Source organism: Oryzias latipes, chromosome 19 (genome assembly GCF_002234675.1).
Source record: "Oryzias latipes chromosome 19, ASM223467v1".
NCBI lineage: Eukaryota > Metazoa > Chordata > Actinopteri > Beloniformes > Adrianichthyidae > Oryzias > Oryzias latipes.
In genome coordinates, this window is record NC_019877.2 from 18,445,365 (window position 1) to 18,457,017 (window position 11,653).

General features: G+C 41.3%; 1 protein-coding gene across 1 annotated transcript in view; it reads right to left on the bottom strand.

Moving 5' to 3' along the window:
- The window catches only part of thra (thyroid hormone receptor, alpha), a 184,991-nt gene extending 173,993 nt beyond the window's left edge, over positions 1 to 10,998 (bottom strand). The window contains exon 1 of the mRNA XM_023949083.1: positions 10,523 to 10,998. The gene's annotated coding sequence lies outside the window, so the exon portion shown is untranslated. The remainder of the gene's footprint in view (positions 1 to 10,522) is intronic.
- Positions 10,999 to 11,653: the final 655 nt, after the last annotated feature.

Genomic DNA, 11,653 nt, shown 5'->3' on the forward strand with positions numbered 1-11,653 from the left:
CAGTGCAATATAAACACTTTGTGGATGCATCGATTCACTCATGGCATGACCTTGAATCTTTTATCCCCTTTTCCATCAATCCCAGTTCTCCTTAAATCATTTCCAGCAGCGAACCCCTACAACAGCTTCCCCTGTTCATAGAGGCCCAATGCCAGAATCTGTTGAGTCCTGGCCAGACAGTCCTGACAGAGTCCTGTAGCTCCACAGATACTGTGTGATATTCTGTTCAATTACATCAAATGAATAATGCAAATAATTGAAGGCTTGCCAATGTTTTTAATCCACATTCACCTATTTTAAAAGGGAAATCTTTCTAGTCATGCACCACAACATGGCTGCATCCTGTCATTTTGGCAGTAAACAAAGCCACGCAAGCCCTGTTGGGCACAACACTAAACAGTCTGCAGTCAGTAACATTTCTGTGCAAACAGGAAGTTGGCATTTGAAGTAATCAAAGTACTTTTGTCTGAAAGTGTGTAACAGAGAGCAAACTTGAGGCTGTCAAACTTTAAGTGATAACATCTTCCCCTGAAGTGGCCTGGAACAGATACTGCAAAGCATGCATGTACATGTTTGCAATGCTCAAAAGGCAGCTTGCCCACATCTTGGTCTCCAGTGCTGAAGGTGCTTTGAGGTCCCCCACGCTGTAACTATTGGATTTCCTTCCGTCTGGGCCAGCTATGCACAGGGAAACCCGACTCTGTGTAAGAGACCAAACACTTAAAATGCCTGGTGCAGAAAACAGTGCAACACAAGCAGCCTGCTACAAATACAGCTTGCTACAGTCAAGCAAAAATAAAGTTTCATCTGCAGGCGTGTCAATTTCAGAAGACACAGATTGGTCTGCAGCAGTTAGTGTGTGTGAAAGCTCTATTGAACTCTGTTACAAAACACGCCAATTTCAATCAACCTAAAACTGAGGGTTTTCATTGACATGCAGAAAACATTGGAGTGATCCTGAAACGGTGTGAACGCAAATGACCAACCAAGCAGACCAAAGGGTCAGAGAAAAAACCAAAGATGGTACGTCGCGTGATATTAGCAGCAGGCATTTCAAGCAGAATAGCAAAACAGCCCACAGCTTATCTGAACACGCCCCAAACAGGTTGGAACATGGTGCAGTGGAAGAGGTCAAGGCATTTAGCATTATATGATAGGTAGGGCTGGTGGGACTAGGTGGTTTTATTTTTGGGCTTCTTTCCTTGCTGCACAGGGGTCTTATCGAGCGATCTCAAATACCTAAAACAAGCAGCCTTTGTTACTTCATGACATTCGTGTGAGCCTTGGCCTGCTCAAGATGAAACCAATCCAAATGACAATGTGACGATTTCTGACATTCCTAGAATATGAGAAATATGCTCATGGGAAAACACCTAAAACCACACAGGCACGCTTGACAAAAATGTGCTTAACTTTGTTAGAGCAAGTGCTCCATTCTGTGCTCTGCTCAGTTAGATAAACTGTGCCAAGGCTGGCTTGTCATGATGGGCCACAGCAAAGCTATAGTATTCATTATTTGACACCTGAACTGCATGTTAGTTGTTAAAACAACTCAGCATAAAACTGCAAGATAATGCAAACTTTAAACAGTTAAAATATACAATCTGCATTTAGCTCTATAAAGGATATCTTTTCTACTAAAGGTCCTTTTTGTATCATCTATTGGTGCAAAGCAAGCCAACAAAAAAAGTGCATACTCTTCCCCACTGTATGGAATTTGTAAAACAGTGGCGTATGGACTCAGGCCTGGATTATTTAAGGGAATGTGAGCACTAGACAGTGAGAAGTAGATGAACAATCAAGCCGTGCAATCTTACTTGACCTGATGAAAAGGCCCTTTATAGCTTCTTACACGTTGCACCCTTATTTATCCTAGTTTGCACTGCATTAACAATGACGAAAAATCCATTATCCAAGAATTTGTAACTGAAACAATGTATTTTCTTCCAAAGTTATTCACATGAAGGCAAAGCAAGCCTGTTACATAGCAGACAGCTTTGGGTGTCTGCTATATACCAGTATTAAATGATTGGCAATAGTTGAGGCAACTGATGTGAAAAATGTGCATGCCTGCCAGATCAGCAAGTCTACGAGTTCCTGTGCAAACACATGCATACACACAGACACACGCCAGCGCCTCAAGGTGCTTGGCATAAACTGCACCCGAGACCTCCCAGTATGCGGCCCTCTCTGCTTGCAACAGGTACGGATTCAAATACACTGCAAGTCCACCGTCTGCACCTCAACTGACTCGAGGTATACTCACAGACACGCTCTCGTATTTCAATTTTCTGCTAGTATTCATAAGCAATATTGTACAAGAAACTGCTCGCCTGATTTAAAGGATCGTTTGCATTCAAAGGATTAGTTGCTTTCAAAGTCAGGCTGCAAGCACAAAGCTCCCTATTACAGCTTTTGACTAGTTATTTCAAATACAAACATGTCTAGAATGCATTAGAACTTCAGACTTCCAAAGAGGGAAACAAGTGTGATAATCCTAAAAAAAATAAAAGGATATGTTTAATTTACGAGCTTGGTTTTAGCTCTAGATCGGAGGTCTGTTAATCCTCTTAAGCTGTATTCCCTCCCAATACTTTATAGGCAAAACTGGAACTAATTGTAAGATTATCATTGCTGATTATTATTTTCTGAATTAATTAAATATTTGGATATTCAGATCATAAACCGGCAAATAAAATTGAGCCTAAGGTCAGGTTTTAACAAGACTTGACTCCACTGTTATATTTTTGAGGAAACATCCATGTGAAAGGAAAGATTTAAATATATTTTGCACCAAATGACTTCAGTCTCGCAGAAAAGTGGAGCACAAAAAAAAAGAAATTTACCACAAACTCTGCAGGGATCCCAGTCACTCGGTGATGGCTGAAACCAGGAGTCACTTTAACTTCCTGTTCCCAAAGAGCTCTGCCAAAAAACCGCAGCGCACCCACCTGCTGTTGTTGTCTAATGCCTGCTGCACTTCTCCCGCCATTTTCATAAAAGCTAGCAAACATTCTCAGAACTCCAGCAGCAAAAATAAAAACTAAGACGTTTAGTGTCACGCCACTAGTTTTATTTAAAAACATAATGGCTGGACTCAGCTCGTTCTGTAAAGTTTGAGGAGATCAGGTAGCCACCACTGGTGCTAATGCCTTCATGGGGAGGGTTTGGAAAAAGGATGTCAGGAGATGAGAAGTTTCCTCAAACAGAAGAATGCTGGGTGCGTAGTAACGAAGGGGCCCATACTGTCAGTCATGCTTCAGAGAAGCCCTACTAAACTCCGAGGTGATCTTTAACCTCACCGACAGTCATAACATTACCAAAGTCCATACGTCCAGCTCTGCCAAACAAAGATGCAAGTCAAACTTGAAGGATGTGAGAAGCAGATATGTGATGCAAGTCTGGTGCCTTCTCCAGCTGAGGAAGGAGCTAAAATTCTATTCTGAGAGCAATGGAAAGACCTGGAACAGGTTTAAAAAAAAGTCAACAGAAAAACCACCAACGATCCTTGATACGGTTCTGGTCTTAGTGGGTAACGTTCTGTTATTAACTGGAAACTCTACAAGGAAGCGAAAGCAGTTTTCACGATGCAATGCAGAAGACATGGATGACATTTTAACACACATCTGCAAATTTTCTTAAAAATTCTACTGAAAAACATCATCTATACTCAACAAAATTGAGAAAACAGTAAATATGGTGTTACATTTAATAAAAACAGCAACAGAGGTCAGACAAATAGATGAACCTTTTTTACTTAAGTCACACAAAATGAAAACATTTTAGTGGCATGAGACAGCAGACAAAAACTCTTACAACCTCCATCAATTTTGCATGCATTGCTAGCTGCACCTGAAGGAGTGTCTGGATGTGCAGTTGTTCATTTTGTGCAACCTTGTTCTCTGCACTCTACTTCAGTTGAACACAAGCTTTCTCAGGGCATACAGTCTTCTTTTAAGCAACCTGTTCAGGTTCTGATAATGTTCTGAGTCAATATTCTGCAACTAATAATAAAAAGATGGAACTTTCTTGGCATGGAGTCTGCCCTGGCGCTATCAGTCGGTACATTTCCATACAGTTGCAGTGCATTTATGCTTCATCAAAGTCTCTTATGGACTGGTGTCGGGTGTTCATCTTCTAGGCGTCATGTTTTACTTCTTTAATTACCCTTCAGGTTTTAAAACAAATACAGAGAACAACTTGGAGAAGTTAGTGAACACCACTGACTGTCAGATTCTTGCTTTTGCCATACAGTCAGTTTCAGTGGTTTCACAGACCAGTTTTATTCATTCTCTTAAATTTCTCACACTTAAAGTGGCTGAAATGAAATAGAAAAGTTTCTTGACAGACTTGATGCTCTCAAGCTGAGAGAAAATCTGTAGTCAGGTGTCCTTGTCCACAGCAATGAGGAGCTCAGAGATATGCCACAAGAACATGGTAAAAACAGCAAAAGCACTGTTTTTATCAGAGTGGGCCCTTTATTCTTTATGCCAATAATGAGGTTTTTATTGCATTTTATTTCAGTTTCTGTTTGCACTGAACATCCTTCGACACCCAAAAACATTTATGAACCATTCCACATTTGAGGCTACAAATCTAAACAGAAATGCAATGTGGTGCTGCTGGAACATAAACAACTGTGTGCATGTGCAGCAAGTAGTAAGGAACTCCAGACACAGGGGCCGCGGCCAGATTTTGATCCAGGACCTCTTAGCTGTGAGACCCTGGTGGTAACCACCACCTGTCCATCGGCGTCCAACAGAAGCAGTCCAGCAGCTAAGGTCAAACAGACTTGTCTTCATAATTAGAACGCTCCCAGGTCTGGGTGCCAAATATTTCCATTGATGAGCAGCCATTTGTAAGTGATCTCGGTGCAGCCAAACTGGCTGGCACTAACAAGAGGGAACGGAGGCTGTGTAAAGCCCTCTTGCTGTTCTTCTGGCCCATAAGGCAGATTTACAAATGATTGTTTTCTCCAATTCCCGGTAGCAGAGGCATAAGCCGACGCAAAGCGCAGTTTGGAGCAGCTACAGCTCAATGGCACAAAGAGGTAGAAAAGATAAGTGGGGGCTTCCAGTAACAATCTGCATGGAAACCACTGCTCAACAGAAACAACTGAACAAAACCACCATCAGAAGAAAAAAAAACGCTGCTTCCTATGAGAAGAAAGGAAGAAGCAATGAATTTTTCAAAAAAGGGCGGGGGGCACATGAACTTAGCCTGGATGTTTTCTGCAGTCATGCAAACGTATCTGAGTTTAAATGGATGCCATGTCGTACAGACAGCAGGTCTGCATGAAGACCAGCTGATAATCTCTTGTCACGTTCACCATGACAGCATGGTTATCAGCAGCAGAGCCTCTGAAGAAACGAAACAGCAACTGCATCAAACCTGAGGTCTCGACCCCTTCTCCGATTTTGGAGAATATTATTAATTTGCCAGCCACCAATAATAACTCTCAATTGATATTATTAGTGGAATATAGATCCAAAATTAATTTCTAAACAGGCAAAATCACTCTCAAGATGCATTACTGTAAAGATTATTATGAGTTATACCTTTTCTCTGCTTTTTCATCCAAATTTGGACAGCAAGTATCATATTTATAATGCTTTTTGACTGTAATATTCATCAGAAAGTGGAAAATATCCTTGTTTCTTTAAAATGTAGCCATACAGGATGAACATTATGAAAGTGTCATGTTTTGTTAAAGAATAAAATACCTTCAGGTATGTATAAACTTTGTGGTACATGTGTTACAGTGGAGAATAACAACACTGATATTTTAAAGTCGGGCTGCGTCGGGCTGACGCAGTGGTTAGCCCTCTTACCTCACAGTGAGAAGGCCCAGCAGTGACTGGATCAAATCCCTACTGGGCTCTTTGTGTGTGGAGTTTGCATGTTCTCTTCGTTAGTGCCACACAATATGAGGAAAACTTGCAATCTGGGATATTAGTGAACCAAATTGCGGTCATGATAAGTCTTGTGATACATTAAAAAAATGGAAAAACAAAAAACTACTAAAATATCATTTGCTTTCCACATTTGAATAAAAAGTCAACATGAATTGTACTGTAAGCTATCTTAATAATAGAAACGAAGGAACTCGCATGTCTAGGAAACTCATCAAAGACCAAATATCTACCTTTCTGGTAGTCCTGGACAACAATTAAGACCAATGTAGGTAGTGTGAGAATTGTTTTTTTTAAACATAACAGTATCTCTGTCAATGCATGTGTGTAAACATTTAAGGTAACTATAACACAGTTTACAGTCTTTTGCGATGTGTACTGCACAACCTGATATGGCACTGTCAAAAAATGTTGATTTGTTGAATAAGCCTACTCCTCGTGTGTGTGTGGGTTTTCTTTGGGCATTTCGGTTTCCTCCCACAGTCCAAAAACAAGCTTCAATGGTTAATTGGTGTCTCTAAATTTCTCCTAACTGTGTATGTGAGTATATTGTCTGTGTGTGGCCCTGGTGACCTGTTCAGGGTGTACCCCGCCTTCGTCCAACAGTAGCTGGGTTGACTCATGTAACCCCAAAAGGGAGTTAGCAAGTTCTGAAGATGGATGGACGGATGTTGCTCATCACAGCCATGTTACTTAGTGCACATCTTTTAATACTCCAAAACAAAATAATCGAAACTTCAGCGGATCTCATCCCAGAAGCTTGAACGATTGGTTACTGCAGCTTTTTATCAAAACTTAGGAGCGTTCATCTTTCAGAGCCCTCTATTGAAGCACATCTTCCTCCACCAAAAATTCCCAGATCTGATCTGGAGCTTCACTGCCTTGCTTGGTTTCTAATGTACACTACTTATTGATGGTTACGTTCAGTTATATTCAGCAAATAAGAACAAAAATGCCAGAAAAATGATAGAAAAACAGTTTAAATAAACTGTTTGACCTCCACGACAGATGTGCACTCCTTTACAAAACCGCAGCATCAATTAGCTGAGTTACACAGCAGTCTTTGGATTATCAGATGACATTTTGTGCTTGGCTGCTTTCACTCTGGCTTAACTGCCATGCCAGCCTCTTCCATATGGAAGCTATGATCTAATAAGTCACAGGCAACATCTGAATAGATCACAGGCAACATCTGAAAGACCCCCAGGCTCATCCTCCATCCGAGTCAGCCGAACAGAGACAGCGCTGAACATGAGACTAACAGGCATGTGGAGTCGGAAGTGAACAGTAAAAACAACAATCACTCTGAGCTGGTGACTGGATGCAGATACATTTCAGTTGCTAATCTATAGTGTTTATATCTAATAAGTAATAATGTCCAATAGACACGATTAATGCAGAAATATCAATATGAAGCCACCATGCTCTGATTAGACAGTCAAAGACATCGCTGCTCTGGCACAATAACTGGTTTGGTTGCTACAACAGTTATCGCAGTGAACAGGAACATAACATCTCCACATTCTGTCAAGGACACGCAAACAACCATCAAATCTCAGGCCTTCCCATTACACCCCGCTCAGGACAGGAATAGCTACCAAGACACCGACCTACCCAGCATGCCCTCTGCTTCTACAGACAGCTCTGACATCATGTGAAAGCGGCTTCGGATTCTGACGTCAGCTGCACACAGAGGGATTACATAAGAGGATGCTGTTCACATTTGAGCGCTGGAGGTCTGCCCCTCCAAAGGGGAGCAAGAGCAGACATGATGGGGGCGGGGGCAGAAAAAAACAAGAAGGAATAAGGGTCACAGTAATAGATGTTGGAAGACAGTTAAGGACTTCAACCCTTTGATGCATAAGTTGAGCCAAAAGTGACCCCACGGGTTTTTAACTGTATTTAGTTTAATGAAAAATTAGAGAAGTCTAGTATATTAGCGCAACATTTAAACAATTATTCAGATAACTATACTATGAAGAACATGCTAACAAGTCAACTTAGCTCTTTATATCACTTCAAATCACTTAATATGTTGAATTCTTCATCGTTGGTGTCACTTGGGAAAATTCTGCCAAGTCTGTGGTTCTTCTTCTACGTTGTTGTCAGTAGCAAACACTGATACACACACCTACAGTGCCTTTTAGAAGCTGTTGCTATATGTTTTTAATCTCATAATTCAGACCCTCAGCCAAACTATGCAAAAAAAATAACGTTAACTCCGAAAAATGCTGTATTTTGCGCTTTGGTTCTATTTAGGGTCATATCTGACCCTACCTGTGGAAATGTGCAAGTATTGGTAGGTTATGCATCCAAGGGTTAAGAAAGTCAAATAAGGCTGTATTCATCTGTCTAGTGGCCTCACATTACAAACTCATGAGCTAAGATCGCGTATTTAGGCCCAATTCAATATTTACCATTGGTTCTGCAGGAAAACCAAAGACAAACACGTGGCTGCCCTGTTGATGGAGAGCACTTGGTCCACTTGGGATTCTTCCGCAGCATGTTCATACCTGAGTGACAAATTTGTCTATGGCTAATCAGCAACCTAAGGACAGTCCACTGCCATTTAAACTGATGGCTAATGATTAATGGAGAGGCACCTGGGGCAAAACCAGCTGATATAACATTCAAGTAACCTGGATTGACTCTGTTTTGGTTCACATCAATGGAAAGTTTCTAACTCTAACTCCACGTGTTGACACACAATAAATATAGACCCCAGAACTCTAAGTATCCTTCTGCCCCAACATTGGCTGGTGTTAGCTGAGATAAAAACCTCTCGTTTGCGTAGTCCTTTGAAAAATAATTGAAAAGAAAAAAAAATATCAGCCCAAATGATTTTCTTTATTTCCATCAGCTACCCATCTTGACGGGGAAATCCATACATTCAGCTAAAATCAATACGTTCTGCCCCCTTTGTCCCTTTGAAAAACCGAGCAGAGAGTGGAAACCCTGGCAAGCCTTTGAGTGCACTGATTACACAGAGAGATTTAATTATTCCTGCTGCTTTCATGCAGCAATGAAGGCATTCAGAGGCAAGCGGCTGCAACAGGCCCAACAACTTGTCACTGTTGTATTGACGATCGCCAATCAAACCCCTGACACCCCTTGGACTGGGGATGGTTTAACTCGAGTTGAGGAATGATAAAAAGTAGGGGGCCGTGGAATAACAAGACAGCATTATTAAAGGGAGCGACAATCAGCACCTTGTGCATTCGCTGTAAAATCCCTTTTGGTGTAAAAGAAGGGGTATTTGGGGGCAAGTGTGTCAAAACTAACATTTCAACTGGTGCATTTGTGGAAAAAATAATACCAACTCTCAAAAAGACTGGGTTGCGCACATGTGCAACGACTCAGCACATTTCGATGTTTTATACGGATGGCACAATTCTGGATCGTAAACCGAACAGTATGTTACATCAGCAAACCAAATTGTGGGGAAAGTGAATAGTTGCATCCCAACTGCATACCAGTATGTTTACATTTAAAGTGTTAAACAATTGTTCAAAATTTAACGCGTTTATTTTTTTATTACATTACACTAGGCTTACCATAAGTCGGTTAAAAGGTTTTTCTTCGTTGTTACTTGCTTATGAGGAAATGAAAAAGGGATTTTTACACGTTTCATTTTTTTTTGTTGTTTTGTTAGAGCACAAGTCATTTGTCGAACCAAAACTAAACCGTAACCCAAAAATCGAGGTTTGAACCAAATCGTGGGGATAGGGAATCAATGCGTCTTTAGTGTTTACTCCTAAATGTTTTCTATATCCAGTAGTTATTTGACTTCAGTTACACACACGCAGTGTCATACACCCGTATCACACACCCGTATCACTTTGTTTACAAGTCTATCCTTGGATTTCTGCCATAGTATCGGTCATCTTACATGTCCCTTCAAATTTACTGTCATAGCTGGCAGCCTGGATCACCTTGACTGCTTCTTTGGGTAAAAAGTGTGCAAAGCAAGAAGACCCTCTGGTACTCTCTATGACCTGAGGTGGTCCAGTCTGATGTCCTTAAGCAGGTTCAAAACCGTTTGAGCTCAACACAGAGACCGGGGCTTTTATTTTGGGGATTTTATCACTGTTTTGTTTTTGTTTTTTTTTGTTTTTTTCATCCACAGTTTGCTCAGCTTTTTATTTTAAGTAGCCATAAACAAAAATAAATATAAAAATTGTTTAAAAGTTTTGACTGCGATACCAAAACAGGAACTTCACAGCTGAAGGAGAGAAAGTCTGAAACCACATTTAGTCGGCGGAACAAAACCACTAGATTACATAAATACTGCCATAGTTTCAGGAGGTGTGCCACTGCAAGTTGGGACAGAGTGCATTTGTGTCCGCGCGCGTGCACGCATGCATGCGTGACTGGACTATGCGCGTTCCAGACTGTAAGCAGGCGTTCCAATTCTGGGGCCTTAAAAATACACCAAACGTGCCCCTCCGTGCCAGCAGCGTACCCCTGCTTTCGGCGAACACTGCTGGCACGAGCGCCTTGGAGCCCGCGTGCTGCCCCACACGCCGTCATTATGGCTGTTGGATCGGTCGGACGGTCTGTCAAAGCAGCCCGGGCTACACAAGCTAGCAAGAAGAGGCGGCGACACTCACCGTCACTTCCAGCCCTCGCAGCGTGGTGGACACCCGCGTGGAAAGTAGGGCAGCGAGACGGAAGCGGGAGAAAGTCTGCCGGGTTCTTCCCCCCGCTCGCTGTAACTTGTGTCGGCCCCTCTTGTAACCTTCTCACGCCGAACGTGGCCGTCCGCCTGGCCGCTGAGCGTTGTACCGTAAATAAGCTCCGTCCCGCGGCGCACAGCTCCCCGTCCTCCTCCCGACCAGGAGCCGTTCAGCGAAAGCGGACAGTTCTGTTGTTTTCTAGTAGCGTTTGGATGAACTGCAACGACAAGGTGGAGAAAAGGAGCTAAAAAAAAAGGAAAAGAAAGAAATACTACACGGTTGCTCCTCCCTCTGCTCGAATACAGTACAGTAATAGGAGTGCTGTACGCACTTATTAAAACTATCTACCGCTCTCTACAGGAGCCGCGCTGTAAAGCACGCGCTCCACACATAAGCGAGCGGCGCCTCCTCTGCCCGCGCGCCTCTATGCCCTCCCTATTTATTGGCTCCATCGTCACTGCGCCTCCTCATCCTCCTCAGTGTTGGAGCTGCTATGTTCTTCATCCAGGATTTAAACAAGAAAAACACAGAAATGGTTGTTTTTTTGAAATTATGTGATAATTGTAAAATATAATGTATCATATTATTAATAATAATATGATGCATACTATACATCATATAATATCAGTTATACACCTATAACTGATATTTTTAGAATGCTCTACATTCACAAAAAGGATATTTCTTAACACAAAATACTTTTTTCAATTTCCATGTAACCTCATTTGCCTCTGTGATTATTTGCATTGTTATTAATTTACAATAATATTAAAAAAAGTATGGTATTAAATAATATATTTTTTCTCAGCATACATAATCAATGTAAAAAATTACTTTCTCATAAATTTTTGTTTTGGTTGGAAATTTATAAATAAATAAAATAAAAGGGAAACTGTTAATGTGAAAAAATAGGGATTCATATTCAATTCGCTTTTATTTATATAGCCCAAAATCCCAACAACAGTCATCTCAATGGGCTTCGTACCGGTAATTGTTAAGTAAACATAAAATCATAAGGATCATGAATACATAGAATTCAATAGGAAAATACTAAACTGAACTAGA